Below are 21,502 nucleotides of genomic sequence, written 5' to 3' on the forward strand. Positions count from 1 at the left end.
GTTTCAAAAAAAAAGTGCTCAGCACCAGCAAATGATATGATCTATAACTGGGCCGCACACCTCTCGTACTAGGGGGGAAGCCGAATCTTGTGTTGAATGGGTCCATACCAAATTCGTGGTCCATGTTGGAAGCCTTGGAGGTGGACTCGACACCGCATCTACCTTCTAATTATATCAGCTTGCAAGTGAGTCCCTACTGCATTTATTGTCGAGAAAAATCAGATGGTTGCTCTGTGCACTTGTCACGGTCATCCGAGACATCACTTCCTGTCCACCTCTGTTACAGTCGAAGAGACACGTACTATCACAGTTGAAGAAATCAGCATGATACTACGACGGTTTCTGTTCTGTTACAGAAACGATACAGTGCTGCAATAAATCGGCGCTGTCTTGGTTAGTGTTTCTGTCCATCCGTTTTATGTGGCTTGATTTATTTATTTCGGGGTTCATCTACTGGGAAATCTTCTTCGCCGTGCGAAAACTGGTGGATGGATGCACATGATCTGATTCTTGACATGGCCGACCAGTGTTTTCCATTTCAGTGAAATGGCAGTTCATGTATTATCATCATTGTCAGGAAACTTAAATACATGCACATGCTCTGATTTTTGACACGGCAACAAAACGAGAGCCAATCCCAGCTGACCACACGCGGATCCTCGTGCCGCGTATCGTATCGTACGCGAGCCCCATCTCCCGCACCGCATGATTTTTGTGAACATTGCATCATAAGCAACAAGCTTTTGAAGTTTTGATCCAGCAACAACCGCCGATGGAGGTACGTGCGTGGGGTTAGAGCAAGACACGGGTCGGCGAACGCTGCTGGCTTTAATGCGACCCCGTGACAGGTTTCGTTGGGGCGCAGCGCTCTCGGCGCGCGCGATGTCTCACCCGCCCGATCGATCGATCCATCGATCGAACCCACCCAATAATTGGGACGCGATCTTCGCTCACTCATCCTGCCTAAACATTAGGTAGCAGGCGAGCCTTCTTCCTCGCCGGTCCTTTTCCTGATGGATGGTCTCATCCCCCGCTCTCTCCATCGCGCGCCCAGCAGCTGCCATGCTGCGCTGCGTGCGTGGCCGTGTGCTCTGTTTACGTTGCATGCCGTCGCCACTAGGCAAGAGAGACAGCGAAGCTTTGGAAGCAAGCGCCTTTGGTCTAGAAAAACATCCATGTTGCCGCGTGAATCGTGTCTGCCTTGGTGAGTATGATTCACTCTGCCGTACGTGGCGTCAGCTCCATCGGGCGACCAGCGGGAGCTTGCTTAGGCCCGAGGCGACACGATTAGCGGACAGTAACGCTGAACCAGACGGATTTGAAGTCAGGTCGCTGTGTGTGGAGGTAGTTACGGGGAGCTAGCTAGCTAGCTTGTCTAGGGGAGATGCTGTTCACTACTACTACTTCACAAGTTCACATCGCTTTACTTGGACCTAGCGACGGAATCTTTGAACCGTTGTTGCATCCTCTCGTCCTACATGCTCATGTGAATGATTCCGTTTCTTTGTGCGTTTTCACTAGAGTGCAAGCATGGTCAATGTGAGTTCCATAGTTGCTGTTGCTGAATTGGCAAATTTGATTCAGACTTGGGAAGCACGCATGCACAATGCAGACACCCATGGAGTGTGTTTATATATATGTAGTTCGAGGGAAAACAAATGAAAGGCAAAGCAAGCTCAGTAGTGCTTTTGTGTATCTTATTATGGTGGAATCATGCACCCCCTAAAACCCATTTGGCTAATAACTTTCTTGTGCAGCAACTTGGCGACCATACGCGCGTCCTGCGGCTTCATTTGGATAGTGCTTCGTCCCATGAAGAAAAGAGACTGTACAGAACCTATAAACGAGAAACAATAATGCGCATCCGTAGGGCTTGACAGTACACAAGCCACTATCCTTCACTTTCCAAGCTCACAGGGGTGATCGAATGTGCCTTTTGATCTTTCTGGCCGACACAGTGCAATTATGTTGGAGAAAGATAAATAGAGGCTAGCATGTGCATAGAACGCGCACTGCCCCTGTATACGAACGAAGGACAAAATTATTGTACGACCTGGGCCAAAATGGGAACGTGCTTTATCATGGCGATTTTATTTAGAAATAGTTTGAACCACACGTATCATTCATTCATCTGCTTGTTGCCTGCCCAGAGAGTTAGCTTTGCCCTTTATCTCATTCATTCATCAACAAAAAGGTCAAGGAACGCTGCTACTTTCGTTCTGTTATCTTCAGCTTGACATACAAAAACAGGTAAAAAGGAACAACTTATGTGTTGTTCACAACACAAATCATCACTCTGACGATGACGATGAAAAGAACACGAGGCTCGCCGCAAGGCCATGCGTTCATCTGCTCTGGCGCTGCCGCTGCCACTGCCACTGCCACCGACGATCGGTCGAGCGCTCCATGCATGCCGATGATGGCTTTAATTTGGCATGTACTTTCTGACTAGTAGTCTCGTGGTAGCAGTAGAGTCGTCGGTTGCGTTTGCGCCTCCGTCCCTGCTGCCGCGCCTGCTAGTGGCGCGTACGTACGTAGCCGCGCGCTCTGGCAGCACAGCGACCGGGCGTCCACTTCCCGCTCGGCCGCGCGCCACCACGAAACCAAACGCACCCGGCACCCGTACGGCGACCGGATTCCTCTTGCTCGTCCTCGCACGGCTGCATCGCATGGCGTCCCTTTCCTTTCGAGGCAAACATCAGCGGCCGCGCCCACCGGCGACGCGCCGCCAACCGCGCCGTACGTACGTGCGTATACCGGCCGCGTGGCCTCACCTGCATGCCGCTACGTACTTGGACGTGCTCGCTTGGGGCTATGGCTGGGGCTGGGTCTGGGCAGGCCGGCGCGGCGTAACTGCGGCGACAGCGACCCGGCGGGAGGAGGAGGAGGAGGACGGGCCGACGGCAACTCCCCTCCTCGGGATACCGTCCGGCCCATGATTGGCATGCATGCGCGACACGTACGCCGTCGCTCGCGAGCGGGTGGCCTCGGCCGGTCGCGTACGGGCGTGGGGCCTGGTCGCCACGAATACTACTACTAGATCGTTTCGCTTCGTCGTGCAGTTAATAAGTGTGCGTGTGTGATGTGTGTCGTCAGTGGTGCACTATGCACTGCTTGTGTTTGTTTGTGGCTCAGGCATCTCCAGCCGCCCCTCAGGAAGGGCTCCCCAAGCGATTTTTTTACACCGCCATTAAAAAAAGGTTCAGTCGTGTCTTCAGGAGTCTGATTTTTGCCGGCCTGGGAAGAAAACAGCGCCGGCGGATCCAGACGGAACCCGGCGTGCTGTGGGGCGCCCGGGGGCGCCGGGGCGAACTGTTTTGGCGCGAAACAGCCGCGGGCCCGCCGCGTCAGCGACACGACGCCTCGTCTTCCCCCAACGGCCTCGGTTCCCGTGGGGAATCAATGCCAAGGCTGCCGCCGGTCAGCCTTGCCATTGATTCCTCACAGGCGACGCGTCACGGGACGACGCGCCGACGCCTCCCCTCCCTCGCACGCGTACACACGGGTGCGGCGCGGCTATATAGCCGGTGGCCTGCACTCGTCTGTGCCCACACCAGCCCCGCCCCCCGCCGCCGCCCAGCTCCTCCCTCTCCCTACCTCTCCCGAGCGCCGCCGCCCAGCCCCTCCCTCTATCTCTCTACCTCTCCCGAGCCCATCGCCATGGCGGAACGCTTCTCCGGAGACGAGGCGGCGGCCAACGGCTTCGGCCGCCGTTCGCTCCGCGAACAGGAGTCCTGACTCCTGTTCCAAGCGAACATCCCGGCGCCGCCGGACATGCGCGCCGGGCCGACGGGTGGAGGCTCAGCGCTGGGGGAGTGCCCATTCCCCCGTTGCCCGACGCCGTGGCGAAGCTGAAGTACTTCGCCGAGGAAGTCGAGGTCGTGCGCGCCTCCCTCACCGACGCCCAACTCTCCCTCCCCCAGTACGCCGCCGACAACCACGCGGCTTGGGCGGCGTATTTCGAGCGCCGCCAGCAGCAGCGCTTGGCGTCCATCAACGGCGCGCCGGTGGTTGGTGGCCGGCAAAACAGCGAGGGCGCCACCTGTGGTGGGGCGTCTCCGGCCGCACACTCGAGGGCGTGCTGACGTACCTCGAGGGCGGCAACGACCCGCCGTTGGCGTACCCGGCGAGGGCGGCCGCCCCGGCGCAGCACCGACGCGCCGGGCCATGGGCGCCAAGGAGGTTCGGGTCCTCCTCCTCCTCTTCCTCCTCCCGATCTTCATCGCACTCCTCCGGCACTCCGGCCCTGCTCGGCGTCAAGGCCGAGCCCGCGGCGGAGACGCCGCTCGGCCGGCGCACTCGCAGCGCCGGCATCGTCATCAACGAGGGCGGTCGGCGCGCCTACTCGTCGGCTCCTCCTCCGCGCTTCGATAAGCCAAAGACGGAGCCGGGGCTCGCGCTGGTGAAGACGGAGCCGGGGCTCGCGCCGATGAAGAAGGAGCCGGCCGCGCCGGTGACGACGGAGGTCGACGACGACGACGCGGCCCTGGAATGGGCGCGCAGGGACTCCATAGCGATGGAGAAGGAGCGCCTGAAGAAGGCGAAGGAGCGCCAGTGCGCCGCCCTGCTTCGCTTCGCGGAGTGTCGACGCGGCCGCAACGAAGGCGGAGTCGTCATCATCTGCGATAGCGACGACGACGACGACGATGCGCCGCCACCAGTCCGCCATAGCGACGCCGGGCAGGGGTCCAGTAGGGGCGCCCGCGTCAAGGAGGAGAAGGCTGACGACGACGATGCCGGCGACGGCGGCGACTTCAGCCAGTTTTTCCTTTAGATTAGTTTATGTATATGTGCTATGTAATGAAAATCCGCGAACTTCGTCGAAATGTGCCGAAATTTATCATGTTTGGCCGAATTTTATCGTGTTCAAGCCGAATTTCACCGAATTTCTTTTATTTTAAAACGTGCCTGGAGCGGCCCTGGGCCGGCGGCTGGAGACCAACTCGTTCCCAGGTATAATTTTTACGCCGACTCACTCTCAGACGACGATTTTAGACGTTCCCTGGGGTCAACGATTGGAGATGCCCTCAGGGGAGGAGTGTGGCGTTCGACGGATAGCTAGGGCGCGTCGCCGGCCCCGCGCCCGTGGATGATTGGCGGACCGACCGTCGGTAGAGGGGAGTGTCGGTGCACGAGAGAGGAAGAGAGGATTTCCACGTGCTCGGTCAGGTCAGGTGCGTGCATGGTTGGCGTTGGAGCCGAGAATCTTTGGGCTTAGGCTCGGGGAATGACAGCAAGGACATCCACTGTGTTGGGCGGTTGTACTTGAAATCCTCCGCATGGAAAATGGCCGGTGCTAGCCCATTATTAACACGTAAGGCGCCAAAACGGGGCGGGGCATGCGTGGCGGGTGACGTGGCTCCTTTTGGAGAGCGCGCGGCAGCGATCCAGCTGCACCTGCAACCCCTCGCCGTGTGTGTGTGCGCGCGCGTGTCCATCCCGTCGCACGGGGAACAAACGAGCCCGAATTTGATATATTTCCGCGCTGCTGCTTCGTTCGAAAAGGGGAAGCTTCTGTCACTGTAACCGACGGCGGCCGGCGTACTTTATTCAGCACGCGTGGTACGAAACGAGCTCGCAATCTGGCGTTGCAGCGAGACGAGACGTGATCCCACCAAAACGAGTAAAGAAATGAAGCGAGGCCGGTGTCCCATACTGTGCTACTGCTCTCTCCGCTCCCACGTCCGTACTGCTGCATGTGGAAGCCTTGCCTTGCCTTGCCTCTATGCTCTCTCCAACGAGACGAGGCCTGGCTTTCCTGAAAGAGTAGTAGAAAAACGGTGGATGTCAGGCGGGCCGTGTCCGTCCCAAGGGTGGGTAAAGGCCAACTCCACCGCGCGATCCCAAACGGACGTCCGTTTTGTCCGATTTTTGTCCCTTTGGGTAAGGATTTGGAGTCGTGTCCGGGCCTATCCTGTGATGCGGTGGCCGTGCGTTCAGCGCGCGGCCGCATCCTTTTGCCCCATCCTTTCCGCGTCTATTTTAAAAAAAAGGACGTTTCAAATGCCAAGCCCCAGTTTGCGACCTGAGGGGGCCCGGCATGGTGCCCGTGAACGGTGCACGCGCCTGCTTTCTTTGCATCTCGACGGAAGGCCGCCCGCCGCTGCTGGACCCAGGCGTCACGTTGAGGTCGATGACGGCCGCGGGGCGTGGTGTGGACGACGCGAACAAGCCCACGTCTGGCGACGCCGAGAAACGGGTCTGGCCGTCGTGCCTGGGTGGAGGAAAGCCGGGCGACATGGGCGCGGCGCGCGACGTCGGCGACTGGCTGAGTAGGCCGGGCGACCGACGAGCCTGTGCTTACCGGGCCGACGGCTGCTGCATGGAACCCCGCCGAACGGCCCATGCCAAGCATGAGGATGGCGTGCGCTTGGTTGACGAGGCCTCCCTTCTCGTCGGCAGCGGCCTTGTGCCGCGCGGCCTCCAGCTCCTCGCGCTGGGCGGCGAACTTGGCCGCGGCGGCATTCATCTTGACGGCCGCTCTCCGTTCCCTCCTCTTCGCCGATTCCGCGTCCAACTTGGCGATCTCCTCCGGCGTGTACTCCGACCACGGCTTCCTTGGCGCCTTCTTCTTCACCTTTGTGGTCGGGTCGACGGCCAGGCCGCCGGAACTCGGCGGGGCGTCGGCCATGGACGGGGGAGAGGGGGGGGGGGGGGGGGGGGGGGGGGGACGTGGGAGGGTTTGGGGAAAATGGCGCCAAATGGCCGTCGGGGTTTTTTTGGTTTCTCCCACCGATAGGCGGGCCAGGGGAGGACAAGCGCGCGCGTCCCGCCCGTCCGCGCGCTGTCCATTTCACCGCAAAACCGGCGCAAGTTTGGGCCGGGGATGGGTCGAAAGCGGACACAAAGCGGACAAAAGTCCGTTTGCTCCCGCGCGCTGCGCCGCCTTTTTTGTTCCTTTTACCCCAAACGGACAGGGCCGGACAGGATAGGGTCGCGCGGTGGAGTTGGCCTAATTATGGCGCAGGTACCAGTTAGGTGCCCTGCGCTCCGGAGTCGCCATCGGTGGTGCGTACCGCTACGGTGGCTGCCACATTTACTCTGCGCCGGTGGTCAGGTCTGTTCCGCCGCATCCCCGCCGTCGCCTCCTGCTTCTGCTCGGGTGAGGTGGCCAGTGATGAGCCGAGGTGACTCGCCAGCAGGGAATTTGATTTGGTTTGTGCATATAAGAAGAAGACTCGAAAAGAAAAGAGAGAATGGATCTCTCCCGCGTCAAGTCTTTGCGGTTGTCGGCCCACGGGCGAGGTGAGCTGCAACCTGCCGCCCGCGTCACCGCTCGTTAATTCGTAGTCACCGTCGCCACGTGAGTGCATCGCGAGCGGCAGCACCATTTGCTAGGCCGCGCGACCAGCCTCGGCGTCGGAGCCTTGATCGACCGGCCGGACGGCCGGCCTGGTCGTGCGGGTCGCTTAGAGCAACTCCAACGCATTGACCCAAACGGACACGAATTTTGTCCGCATTTTGTCCATTTGGGTCACCCGTCCGCCTAACGGGCATGAGCCGGACAGGGGCTGCCCGTGGATGAACCCAACGCAAAGACCAAAAAACTGACACGCAATGTGGAGACCCAACTTTCCTTCCGCGCCCGCCCCAAGCTCGCCGCCGCGCCTGGCCCAGAGCTCGCCGCGGCCGCCCCGAGCTTGCCGCGCCTGGCCAAGAGCTCACCACGCCCGACCCTCCCTCGCCGCGCCTGGCCAAGAGCTCGCCGCAGCCGGCCCCGAGCTCGCCGCGCCCGGCCAAGGGCTCGTCGTGCCCGACCCTCCCTCGTCGCGTCCGGCCAAGAACTCGCTGTAGCCGGCCCTCCCTTGCCGCGCCCGACCAAGAACTCGCGGCGCCCGGCCAAGAGCTCGCCGCGGCCCGGTCCTCCCTCCCCGAGCTCGTCGCGCCCGGCCAACGAACTACTGCTGTTGTGGCCGCAGGCGATGCGGGAGGTCGGCTTCGACGAGGCGGGAGGCGGCGGCCAACGTCGGTGGCCTCGCCGGTGCGCGTGGCCGGCGAGGCACGAAGACCGGTGAGGGGCGGCGGATCTGCGCGGGACGGGATGGATCTGGCCTGTCGGTGTCGGATCCGGCCAACGGCGGGCGGGATTGGTGTGGCTGCGTGGGAGCTGGGGACGAGCGGGCGCCGCGCTGTGCTTCGGTCGGAGGCGGGTCGCTGATGTGTGGGACCGGGCCGGACATGCGAGGACACGAGCGAGCGACGAGAGCGTCTGCTTTTGTCCGTCGCCCACCCATTTCTTCCCATATTTGCGTCTAGTTTGGGTCGGGGACGGACAGTAAGCGGACAGCGGGCGGACGCCTTGTCCGTTTAGGTCGCCCCGTTGGGCCATCTTTTTTGTTCGGATAACCCAAACGGACAAAATGGGTCTTCCTATTGGAGTTGCTCTTAGGCCAACTCCAGCGCGCGACCCCATTCCGGCCGGCCCGTCCGTTTGGGACAAAACAGACAGACCCCACGACCCAGAGCGCGACGGCCTGGACCTATCTTGTTCGTTTTGTGTCCGGCCCGATCCATTTCATGCTCAAACATGCGTCCAGTTTGGGTTCAGGCGAACAGTAAACGGACGCACCGCTCGTTCGCGTCGGGGCCGCGTAGCAGGCGGCCAAATACCTCCCACCGCCCAACATAAATGCGTACGCGCGGTCGGCCCCACCTGTCATCCGCCCATGCGCGCAGGCAGGCGTCTTTCTTAAATGAGAAGTCGTGGACCGGTCGCAGTCCACGCTCCACTCCGGTCGCTGCTGCCTCCTCGAAACCCGACAACCAAATCCTAGCTATCCCTTCCACTTCCTCGAGCTCACCGGCCACCGACAGCCATGGTGTGGTGGAGCATCGGCCGCAAGGGGGCGCACGACCACGAGGTAGGCTCGTCCTCGGGCCGCCGCTACCGCGGTGTCAAAGCTGAGCCTGCATCACCCCCACGGAGGGCCCCCGCGCCTCCCGCATTCACCATCACCCTACGGCCGTCGACGAGCGCAATCGGCATTACATTCACGTGGACGTTTGCCGTCGTTATTGGGAAACGAGGACGCCGCTTCCCTGGAACGACATTCACCTGCCCAATAACGGGCATCTATTCGCGGATCGGCTGTTGATCCTGCCGGTCCCGACGAGCGGTCGTGCCTGCCGCGATGAGATCGAACCCCGCCGGTCCCGACGAGTGGTCGTGCCTGCCGCGAGGAGATCGAACCCCGCTGCCGCCTCCTGCTGGACGACCTGTTCTACGACCCCAGGTATGCCGTCGACTCCGCCCTGTGGGACACATGGTTTCAGGACGAGCACGACACGCGGCGCGTATCCTTCTTTGCCGGCACCTCATCGGAGCCGCGACAGCCACGTCCAGAGCGCCACGCGCGTGCTCCGAGCCCTCCCCAGGTGCGCGGTCGTACGTGGGTGCACCGCATCAGGCCGACGCCGTCGCCTTCGCCCTCTCTGTCGCCACCACCACCTCCTCACATGGTAGAGGAGGAGGAAGCTCGGCTCCTTCAACGTGTCATGGAAGACTCCATGAACATGCACAATGAGCGCCAATGGGAGGGCCTGGACACCATGATTGCCCTCTTTGCGGCCGGCGACGTGACCGTGCCGGAGTTGGAGATGAGGGACGTGAAGGAGGAGGTGAGGGAGGAGCAGCCCGTCACCGCGTTCCACCCGGGCCTGGTGGGCCAGCGGTGGAACTGGTCGTGCACGACCGCGGACATGGCCGACGGCGTGGGAGGGGGGGGGGCGTCAACTAGTGCCCTACGCCGCCACAGTCACCGGAGTGCGAGACGTCGCCACGGGGCGAGGTGGTGCAGGCGCCTCCCACCTTCCAGGAGCCTTCCGCCTTCCAGGGACCGGCCCACCTCTGGACGCCGTCACCCTACATCGACCTCACTGGCGACGAGGAAGGCAACGGCAACGCGTGAGGAGATGGTGACGGGCACGGCAGCTGCACGCGGGTGGCGGCGCTTTTCTTTTGTTTTTTAATGTTAATTATGTTATTGTTAAGAATTGTGGAATGAGGCGTTTTAAAGCCGTGATGACTGTTTAATTATATTTTATGTTTTTATATTTGCATTTATTTTAATTTTTTCAACATTTTTTTAGTTTTGCGATTTTTTATATCATGTTCATCCTAAACATGATATGGGATGTGGCTGCGTGTTAGACACACCGACATAGCAACAGCTCCAATCAAACACGAACGACCTGATTGCTGTCCCAAACAGACGAAAACATGTCAAAACAGATGTTCATTTGGAATCGTACACTGAAGTTGGCCTTACGGAACACGTACTATCGCGGCATGCGTGCGGCGGCTGCCGGCTGTTGTGGAACCGAAGCCACCAGAATTCTCTGAACCGTTTTCTTTTTTCATTTTGCGTGGATTTTATTTTCTGCGCCTAGCCGCCATCCTGAATTTATAATCTCGTAACGTACGGATAAGGCATGTATCAGGTCAGCATGTATCAGGTCAACATGTATCCATCCGATTGCGATCGAAGCGTTTCTTATGCGTGACGGCTGACAAACATCCGATGCCGCCATTGTTATTACGCTATAGGCGTCACCTTCATAAGTAGTATTGTATTCCGAATCCACTCTTTGGATTTTGTATATACCACGTACAATGGTAGCAATACACTGTCGGCATCTATCCTCTTGTCATGCGTGCATTATGCTCTTTTTGGCAGAAGCGAGTTCGCGTATCAATCAGCTCTTTGGATTTGTGTGACACGGACGACGAGCCTCTCAGGTTCGGTTGCTTAACTTAACCAGAATGCTCGTGCGTTGTAACGGGATATAAATATTCTAATATGTTAGTTTTGTAATTTACCTGTCAATAATAATACGAAATGTTCATCAAATTCTGTTTATGAATTACCTTATACTTTGATTAGAATTTGGTAAGTAAATTAAAGTAAAATTGATTTAAAAGCTAAGTAAATTAAGATGATTGATTATCATATGCATGGAAGATTGGACGAAAGATGGTGGGTATAAAGATGAAATGGGAACCTTAAATTCTTTTTAAATAGTATATAGAGATTTTGAAAGAAATTTTATGACAAGGTTGACTGTCAAAGCTGCCGTGCATCTTTAACGTGGATACTCAGGGCCATCTTCAACTCTTACCCTTAAATCGGACATCGTATCCGTCTGCAGACCAATGGGGATGAGTCAACGGACACTGATGTAGAAGCCGACCATCCAACCGTACCACATCCATTTCAAAACCAATTTGAACAAACCGGACAAATTTCATCAAACACTACGGATTTTGTTAAAATTCGGACATATAATCTACATAAAACGACTCATATTTTGACTGTTTAACTAAAAAATATAAGGATAAAAAACCTAGAAGGCTAGCTTGTAGCGGACGACGGCCTCATATGCTTGCCGGCCCTGCCCAACTACACGGCCTTCGTTGTCCATGTCTTCGTCCCTTCAACGACGGAACGGCGCAGGGCCGCCCCGACAACATTGTGGCCACCGCGGCCAATGCCGACGACACCCATGGTGCCGTGGCGGCGGCCTTGCCCTTGTCAACATTGATGGAGGTGTTGCCAAGCGACCACTCCTCGTCGATCTTGGTGAGCTCCTCGTCAAGGCGGCGGCGGCGCCTCGAGGCCATCTCCGTGGTGGAAACGGAGCAATCGAGGGCCTAGGCCACCACGAGGTATGTGTCATTGACGACCCAGTTGCGTTCGACTTGGCGAACGCGGAGCGACGGGCCGAGTCGTGCCGCTCCTGCCACGCCCGTGCCTCACCGCCCTTTCCTAGGTGGACACGACGGACCGCGACAAAGTGGGACCGCTGCCACCGAGGTAGTGGACGATCCGCCCGTGTGCCTTGGCGATCGCAGGCGGCAGTTCCTCCTTGATGAACCAGCCGTGCCAGTTGTGATGGGGCGGCAACGCCAGCCCGTCCATCCAGGCATACTGATTGTGCAGCGGTGATGACGTCGGCTCCTCCTTCACGCGGCGTCCGATTTGGATGTCGTGGTTGCCTGTCGGCAACGCCGGGTTCTGCTTTACGGGGTTTGATTTGTACGTCGTGGTTGCCTGTCGGCGACGTCGGCTTCTGCTTGATGCGAGGTCCGACTTGGGCGCCCTCGCGGTTGCCTGGGGGAGGGGGACGTGGTGTCCACACTAAAGTGGCGTCGCTTGATAGGTCGCGTCAGTTAACGCCGCCCTCCCATCCAGTCACATCGAGCGGCATCAATGCCAACCGCTATGTGCTCTGGGCCCACATGAATGAGGCGCGAGAAAGGCGGGAGGTCTTTTTTGGTGGGATCGGGTTATTAGAGGCATGTGTGGCAATGGTCTGGACGCCCGCAAAGCCCCCCACCCCCTGGTATGCTTCTGGTTTGTTGGAAAAAGGACATCTGGACTGTCCTGAGGACGGATACATGACCGTGTTATATGGCAGAACATATCCAGAACGCATGGTCCGAGCAGATGCGAGCGGTTTGAGGGTCTGTGTCTGAGATACCCTTATTTTGCCCATGTATATATTTAGGTCGACCTGTCCGGACATTTTTAAGATCTTTAATGTAGACCTGCGAAATGATCGAACACGGATTGGCGTCCGAAATCCCTCAATTTGACTTGAAATCAGGGACAAGTGTTGGGGGACGTAGCATGCAATTTCAAAAAAAATCCTACGCTCACGCAAGATCTATCTAGGAGATACATAGCAAGGAGAGGGGAAGAGCGTGTCTACGTACCCTCATAGACCGAAAGCGGAAGCGTTTGACAACGCGGTTGATGTAGTCGAACTTCTTCTCGTTCCGACCAATCAAGCACCGAACGTACGGCACCTCCGACTTCTGCACACGTTCAGCTTGATGACGTCCCTCGAACTCTTAATCCAGCAAAGTGTCAAGGAAGAGTTCCGTCAGCACGACGATGTGGTGACGGTGATGGTGAAGTGATTCGCACAGGGCTTCGCCTAAGCACTACACAGATATGATCGGAGGCGTAAACTGTGGAGGGGGCGCTGCACACGGCTAACAATTGTTGGTGTGTGTTCTAGCGGTGCCGCCCCTCATATATATAGGTTGGAGGGGAGGAGAGGCAGCCAAGGCGGCATCCCAAGTAGGAGGAAGGGATCCTACTTGGGGTCCTCCCAATTCGGCCTCCCCCCTTTCCTATTCGTATTCGGAGTAGGAAGGGATCGAAGAGGGGGGAGGGGGAATCCTATTCCCTTTTTCCTTTCCTCCTTCCTCTTTTCTACACCAATTTGGCCAGCCCATATGGGGGGCGCACCAGCCCCTTAGGGGCTAGTTTGTCCCTCTCTTGGCCCATTAGGCCCATATAGTTTGTCGGGGGTTGCCCGGAACCCCTTCCGGTGACCCGATACATATCCGGTACCCCCAGAACACTTCCGGTGTCCGAATACTATTGTTCTATATATGAATCTTTACCTCTCGATCATTTTGAGACTCCTCGTCATGTCCGTGTCTCATCCGGGACTTCGAACAACATTTGGTAACCAAATCACATAACTCATAATACAAAATCATCATCGAACGTTAAGCGTGCGGACCCTACGGGTTCAAGAACTATGTAGACATGACCGAGACACCTCTCCGGTCAATAACCAACATCGGAACCTGGATGCTCATATTGGTTCCCACATATTCTACGGAGATCTTTATCGGTCGTACCGTAATGGCAATACAATTATTCTCTTTCTCATTGCTATGTTACTTGCCCGAGATTTGATAGTCAGTATCTTCATACCTAGTTCAATCTCGTTACCGATAAGTCTCTTTACTCGTTCCATAATGCATCATCCTACAACTAACTCATTAGTCACATTGCTTGCAAGGCTTATCATGATGTGCATTACCGAGAGGGCCCAGAGATACCTCTCCGATACTCGGAGTGACAAATCATAATCTCGATCTATGCCAACCCAACAAACACCTTCGGAGATACCTGGAGAGCATCTTTATAATCACCCAGTTACGTTGTGAAGTTTGATAGCACACAAGGTATTACTCTGGTATCCGGGAGTTGCATAATCTCATAGTCGAAGGAATATGTATTTGACATGAAGAAAGCAATATCAATAAAATTGAACGATCAATATGCTAAGCTAACGGATGGGTCTTGTCCATCACATCATTCTCCTAATGATGTGACCCGTTCATCAAATGGCAACACATGTCCATGGTTAGGGAACTTAACCATCTTTGATTAACGAGCTAGTCTACTAGAGGCTTACTAGGGACACTTTGTTTTGTCTATGTATCCACACATGTATCAAGTTTTCGATTAATACAATTCTAGCATGAATAATAAAACATTTATCATGATATAAGGAAATATAAATAACAAATTTATTATTGCCTCTAGGGCATATTTCCTTCAGTCTCCCACTTACACTAGAGTCAATAAGCTAGTTCACATCGTCATGTGATTTAGCACAAATAGTTCACATCGCCATGTGACTAACACCCAAAGGGTTTACTAGAGTCAATAATCTAGTTCACATCGCTATGTGATTAACACCCAAAGAGTACTAAGGTGTGATCACGTTTTGCTTGTGAGAGAAGTTTAGTCAATGGGTCTGCCACATTCAGAGCCGTATGTATTTTGCAAATTTTCTATGTCAACAATGCTCTGCATGGAGCTACTCTAGCTAATTGCTCCCACTTTTAATATGTATCCAGATTGAGACTCGGAGTCATCCGGATCGGTGTAAAAACTTGCATCAACATAACTCTTTGCGACGAACTCTTTATCACCTCCATAACTGCGAAATATTTCCTTAGTCCTCTAAGGATAACTTTGACCGCTGTCCGGTGATCCACTCCTGGATCACTATCGTACCCTCTTGCCAAACTCATGGCAAGGTACGCAATAGGTCTGGTACACAGCATAGCATACTTTATAGAACATATGGTTGAGGCATAGGGAATGACTTTCATTCTCTTTCTATTTTATGCCGTGGTCGGGTTTTGAGTCTTACTCAACTTTACACCTTGCAATACAGGCAAGAACTCCTTCTTTGACTGTTCCGTTTTGAACTACTTCAAAATCTTGTCAAGGTATGTACTCATTGAAAAACATCTTATCAAGCGTCTTGATCTATCTCTATAGATCTTCATGCCCAATATGTAAGTAGCTTCACCGAGGTCTTTGTAGCGATCTGACCCCAAACAGTCAAATCTCTGTGCATAAGTGTCATCCCTGGATCGGTAATGCTGACACACACAGTACTTCGAAGGATTTATAACAGAGTAGCAATCACACACTTATTACATCGATAGTCTCAAGAGAGAACTTAATACAATAATATGGCTTAAGGCCATCTAAACACGATAACAGCGGAAGGCTTGGAAGATAAAGTGAGCCCATCAACTCCAACGACATAGCTTGGTGCACGACAAACGACCTAGCACACCTTACTCTTCGTCTGAAAAGTCTGCAACATAATACGTTGCAGCCCGAAAACGGGCCATCATGTGGAATATGCTGGCAAAGTAACACAATAGAGCAATGAACAAGTAAATGCTATCACTACATGCATATATGGCTGGTGGAGGCTCTATGGTTATACTGTTTTGCGAAAAGCCAATTTTTTCCAACAGCAAAGGAATATATTTTTTATTTTAACTATCATGGTAGTTGGCAAACATTGAGAATGTAACCCCATCTCAATCCCAATTAAACAGTAATTAATAACCCAACAAATTAATTTAGAGTGATGAGATCAACAGGATAACCCAAGAACCAGATACTCAAGATGTCCATAACCGGAGACACGGCTAACCATGATTAGTTTGTACACTCTGCAGATGTTTACGCACTTTTTCCCACAAGACTCGATCTCCTCCGTTAGATTTTCTCGCACTACATGGTGTTTGAGAAACGGATGACCGAGACACACTCTTTCAGAAACATTAACTCTTTACTCTGGGTGGACAGTTACACCTACTTTCCCCTACATCTGCTAGCCCACCACTGAAAGAGGCCATGCAACATACTCAACTATGCTAGAGCCCATAATAGCTTGTGGCCGCACACAGAAGTTTCTAGCATGAATAATCTTATGATCCCTTTGAGCCTGGGTGGCGAACCAAAGGACAACACTGGTATATCCCCAGGTGCCCACAACCAATCCACCCAGATGTGTATTTAAGTAGCCACCTTAAGTTAACCATTAATTAACAATCTCACATCTTTCATGGATCACTCAAACCAAACCACGTCTACGATCATAGCATGGCAACCTAAGCATAACGTAGAAGTAACTCCCAAAGGTTTGATAATAAAAGGCAATAGGTTCTACCTCATCATCTACTTCCCAAACCCACATGTTAAGAGATCCTACTCATGCAATGTTTGAGGATTGTAGCTAATGCATAAAAACTGGATAATAAAGGGGTATGATCAATGTGTTACTTGCCTTACTGATGATTTGCAAACCCTAGAGACTCGTAGTAGCACGCTTCGCACTCCGGGAACTCTATCGCAAACAAACAATAGCGTACATAAGCACTCAAGCAAATATGCAATGGTAAAACTCAAATAAGAAGATCCAATCTGAAAGTTCAACTGAAGAGCTTCGATTTGCAAAAAGAATCGATCGAAACGGAGCTACGGAACTGAAACTACGATCAAAAGGAACTTCGAATCAAATCTGCTTGAAACCAAATTTTAAATTTGCCAAAACCATGTTCAAGTTGATTAACTAGAAGGAGGGCTTCGAGACAAAGATTTTGGCAGTGGTTTCACTGGATTTGGACGAACGGTTAAAAAGTTGCGAGGGTTTGAAGATCAGGGGCTAATCTGCGATAAAAATAATCATGGATAGGTCCCTGGCCGAAAATAAACGGAAAAAGAAAATCTATCGGACGAACGTCCGCTAACAGAGACGAACGGGCGAATTTGTTCATTAAAACGAACCAACGAATGAACGAACGTTCGCAAACAGAACTAAACCGAGAAAAACCAAACCGATCTAAAAAAATAAAAACCGATCTAGTTTTTTTTTTAAAATCGAACGGTTATACCTAAAACGAAAAAAGTCCGACAGCGAGATCCGGCGGGCGGCGGCGCGTTCCGGTGAGGCAGGGCGGCGTGCGGCGGCGTGGGCGACGGCGGCGCGGGGCGGGGCGGCAGAGGTGGTGCGGCGCGGGACGAGGAGAGGGGCGGCGGCATCGGGTATTTAAAGGGGAGGGGGGCGAGGACGGCTTGCGAGAGGGGGCGACGCGGGCGGCTCGGAGCCGGACTCCGACGGAGTCCGCCGCGAGCATGGCGGGGAAGGCAGCGCGCCGCGGCCGGCTGGGCCTTCGGCCTAGTTCGGTCCGGGAACATTTTTTTTTTAAAAATTCCGCCAAAAGAAAAAATCCTAAAAAATAAAAAAATCCTAAAAATTCCAAAAACAATTTTCACCGTCTAAATAAAATATTTAGAACAAAGTGAACATTTTATTGGCCTAAAAATGTAATTTTGAAAAATGCATATTTTTCTAATTCAAATAAAATAGCAATAAAATCCAAATAAAAATTATTTATTTGATTTTAACATTTTCCCTCCAATATTTCCTTCATTTTGGAGAAGTCCTATTATCTCCTCTCTTTTATTTTTATATTGGAAATATTTAGGGAGAAAATAATATTAAAACCAAAACGACCCTCTTTTCAAATTTGAGAAAATTCAAATACGAAAGTAATGAAATCCCCAACTCTCTCCGTGGGTCCTTGAGTTGCTTAGGATTTCTAGGATCAAAACCAAAATGCAATAAAATATGATATGCATAAGATGACCTATGTATAACATTCCAAATTGAAAATTTGGGATGTTAGAGTCTTTCTTTGAAAAAATCCTTTCAAACACTCGTTTATGCTTTCCAGGAAATTCTACATCATTTTCGATCAACAATATGTCATTCACATATACTTATCAGAAAGGTTGTAGTGCTCCCACTCACTTTTTGTAAATACAAGCTTCACCATAAATCTGTATAAAACCCTATGCTTTGATGACCTCAGCAAAGCATATATTCCAACTCCGAGATGCTTGCACCAATCCATAGAAGGATTGCTGGAGCTTGCTCACTTTGTTAGCACCGTTAGGATTGACAAACCTTCTGGTTGCATCATATACAACTCTTGTTTCAGATATCCATTAAGGAATGCAGTTTTGACATCCATTTGCCAGATTTCATAATGTGGCAATTGCTAACATGATTCAGGCGGACTTAAGCATCGCTACATGTGAGAAAGTCTCATCGCAGTCAACTCCTTGAACTTGTCGAAAACCTTTCGCGACAAGTCGAGCTTTGTAGACAGTAACATTACCATCAGCGTCAGTCTTCTTCTTGAAGATCCATTTATTCTCTATGGCTTGCCGATCATCGGGCAAGTCAACCAAAGTCCATACTTTGTTCCCATACATGAATCCCATCTCAGATTTCATGGCCTTAAGCCATTTTGCGGAATCTGGGATCATCATCGCTTCCTCATAGTTCGTAGGTTCGTCGTGGTCTAGTAACATGACTTCTAGAACAGGATTACCGTACCACTGGTGCAGAACGTATTCTGGTTGACCTACGAGGTTCAGTAGTAACTTGATCTGAAGTTTCATGATCATTATCATTATCTTCCTGTCTAGTTGGTGTAGGCATCACTGGAACTGGTTTCTGTGATGAGCTACTTTCCAATTCGAGAGAAGGTACAACTATCTCATCACGTTCTACTTTCCTCCCACTCACTTCTTTCGAGAGAAACTCCTTCTCTAGAAAGGATCCATTCTTAGCAACAAAGATCTTGCCTTCGGATCTGTGATAGAAGGTGTACCCAACAATTTCTTTTGGGTATCCTATGAAGACGTACTTCTCTGATTTGAGTTCGAGCTTATCAGGTTGAAGCTTTTTCACATAAGCATCGCAACCCCAAACTTTAAGAAATGACAGCTTAGGTTTCTTGCCAAACCATAGTTCATACGGTGTCGTCTCAATGGATTTAGATGGTGCCCTATTTAGCTTGAATGCAGCTGTCTCTAATGCATAACCCCAAAACGATAGTGGTAAATCAGTAAGAGACATCATAGATCGCACCATATCTAATAAAGTAGGGTTACGGCATTCGGACACACCATTACGCTGTGGTGTTCCAGGTGGCGTGAGTTGTGAAACTATTCCACATTGTTTTAAATAAAGGCCAAACTCATAACTCAAATATTCGCCTCCCCGATCAGATCGTAGAAACTTTATTTTCTTGTTACGATGATTCTCCACTTCACTCTGAAATCCTTTTAACTTTTCGAATGTTTCAGCCTTGTGTTTCATTAAGTAGATATACCCATATGTGCTCAAATCATCTGTGAAGGTCAGAAAATAACGATACCCGCCGTGAGCCTCAACACTCATCGGACCGCATATATCGGTACGTATTATTTCCAACAAGTCAGTGGCTCGCTCCATTGTTCCGGAGAATGGAGTTTTAGTCATCTTGCCCATGAGACATGGTTCGCAAGCATCAAATGATTCATAATCAAGTGATTCCAAAAGTCCATCAACATGGAGTTTCTTCATGCGCTTTACACCAATATGACCTAAACGGGAGTGCCACAAATATGTTGCACTATCATTATCAACTTTGCATCTTTTGGCATCAATATTATGAATATGGGTATCACCACGATCGAGATTCAATAAACCATTTATATTGAGTGCATTACCATAGAAGGTTTTATTCATGTAAATAGAACAACAATTATTCTTTGACTTAAATGAATAACTGTATTGCAATAAACATGATCTGATCAAATTCATGCTCATCACAAACACCAAACAACATTTATTTTAGGTTCAACACTAATCCCGAAGATAAAGGGAGTGTGCGATGGTGATCTTATCAACCTTGGAATCACTTCCAACACACATCGTCGCCTCGCCCTTAACTAGTCTCTGTTTATTTTGCAACTCCTGTTTCGAGTTACTACTCTTAGCAACTGAACCAGTATCAAATACCGAGGGGTTGCTATAAACACTAGTAAAGTACACTTCAATAACATGTATATCAAACATACCTTTGTTCACTTTGCCATCCTTCTTATCCACCAAGTATCTGGGGAAGTTCCACTTCCAATGACCATTTCCTTTGCAGTAGAAGCACTCAGTTTCAGGCTTGGGTCTAGCTTTGGGCTTCTTCATGGGAGTGGAAAATTTCTTGCCATTCTTTTTGATGTTTACCTTTCTTTCCCTTGCCCTTTTTCTTGAAACTAGTGGTCTTGTTAACCATCAACACTTGATGCTATGTCTTGATTTCTACCTTCGCTGATTTCAACACTGCGAAGAGCTTGGGAATCGTTTTCATCATCCCTTGCATATTATAGTTCATCACAAAGTTCTAGTAACTTAGTGATAGTGACTAGAGAACTCTGTCAATCACTATCTTATCTGGAAGATTAACTCCCAGTTGATTCAAGCGATTGTAGTACCCAGACATTCTGAGCACATGCTCACTAGCTGAGCTATTCTCGTCCATCTTGTAGGCAAAGTACTTGTCAGAGGTCTCATACCTCTCGACACGGGCATGAGTCTGAAATACCAATTTCAGTTCTTGGAACATCTCATATGCTCCATGGCGTTCAAAACATTTTTGAAGTCCCACTTCTAAGCCGTAAAGTATGGTGCACTAAACTATCAAGTAGTCATCATACCGAGCTTGCAAAACGTTCATAACGGCTCCTGGAACACGTTCGTCACCTAGTGGTGCATCAAGGACATAATTCTCTTGTGCAGCAATGAGGATAATCCTCAGATCACGGACCCAGTCCGCATCATTGTTACTATCATCTTTCAACTTAGTTTTCTCTAGGAACATATCAAAAATAAAATAGGGGAGCTATATGCGAGCTATTGATCTACAACATAGATATGCAAAAACTATCAGGACTAAGTTCATGATAAATTAAGTTCAATTAATCATATTACTTAAGAACTCCCACTTAGATAGGCATCCCTCAAGTCATCTAAATGATCACGTGAATCATATCAACCAAACCATGTCCGATCATCACATGAGATGGAGTAGTCTTCAATGGTGAACATCTCTATGTTGATCATATCTACTATATGATTCACGTTCGACCTTTCGGTCTCCAATGTTCCGAGGCCATGTCTGTACATGCTAGGCTCGTCAAGTTTAACCTGAGTATTCCGCATGTGCAAAATTGTCTTGCACCAGTTGTATGTGAATGTAGAGCATATCACACTCGATCATCATGTGGTGTCTCGGCATGACGAACTGTCGCAACGGTGCATACTCAGGGAGAACACTTATACCTTGAAATTTTAGTGAGGGATCATCTTACAATGCTACCGCCATACTAAGCAAATAAGATGCATAAAAGATAAACATCACATGTAATAAAAATGTGTGACATGATATGGCCATCATCATCTTGTGCCTTTGATCTCCATCTCCAAAGCACCGTCATGATCTCCATCGTCACCAGCTTGACACCTTTGATCTCCATCGTAGCGTCGTGGT

Source organism: Triticum urartu, chromosome 4 (assembly GCF_003073215.2).
Source record: "Triticum urartu cultivar G1812 chromosome 4, Tu2.1, whole genome shotgun sequence".
Lineage (NCBI taxonomy): Eukaryota > Viridiplantae > Streptophyta > Magnoliopsida > Poales > Poaceae > Triticum > Triticum urartu.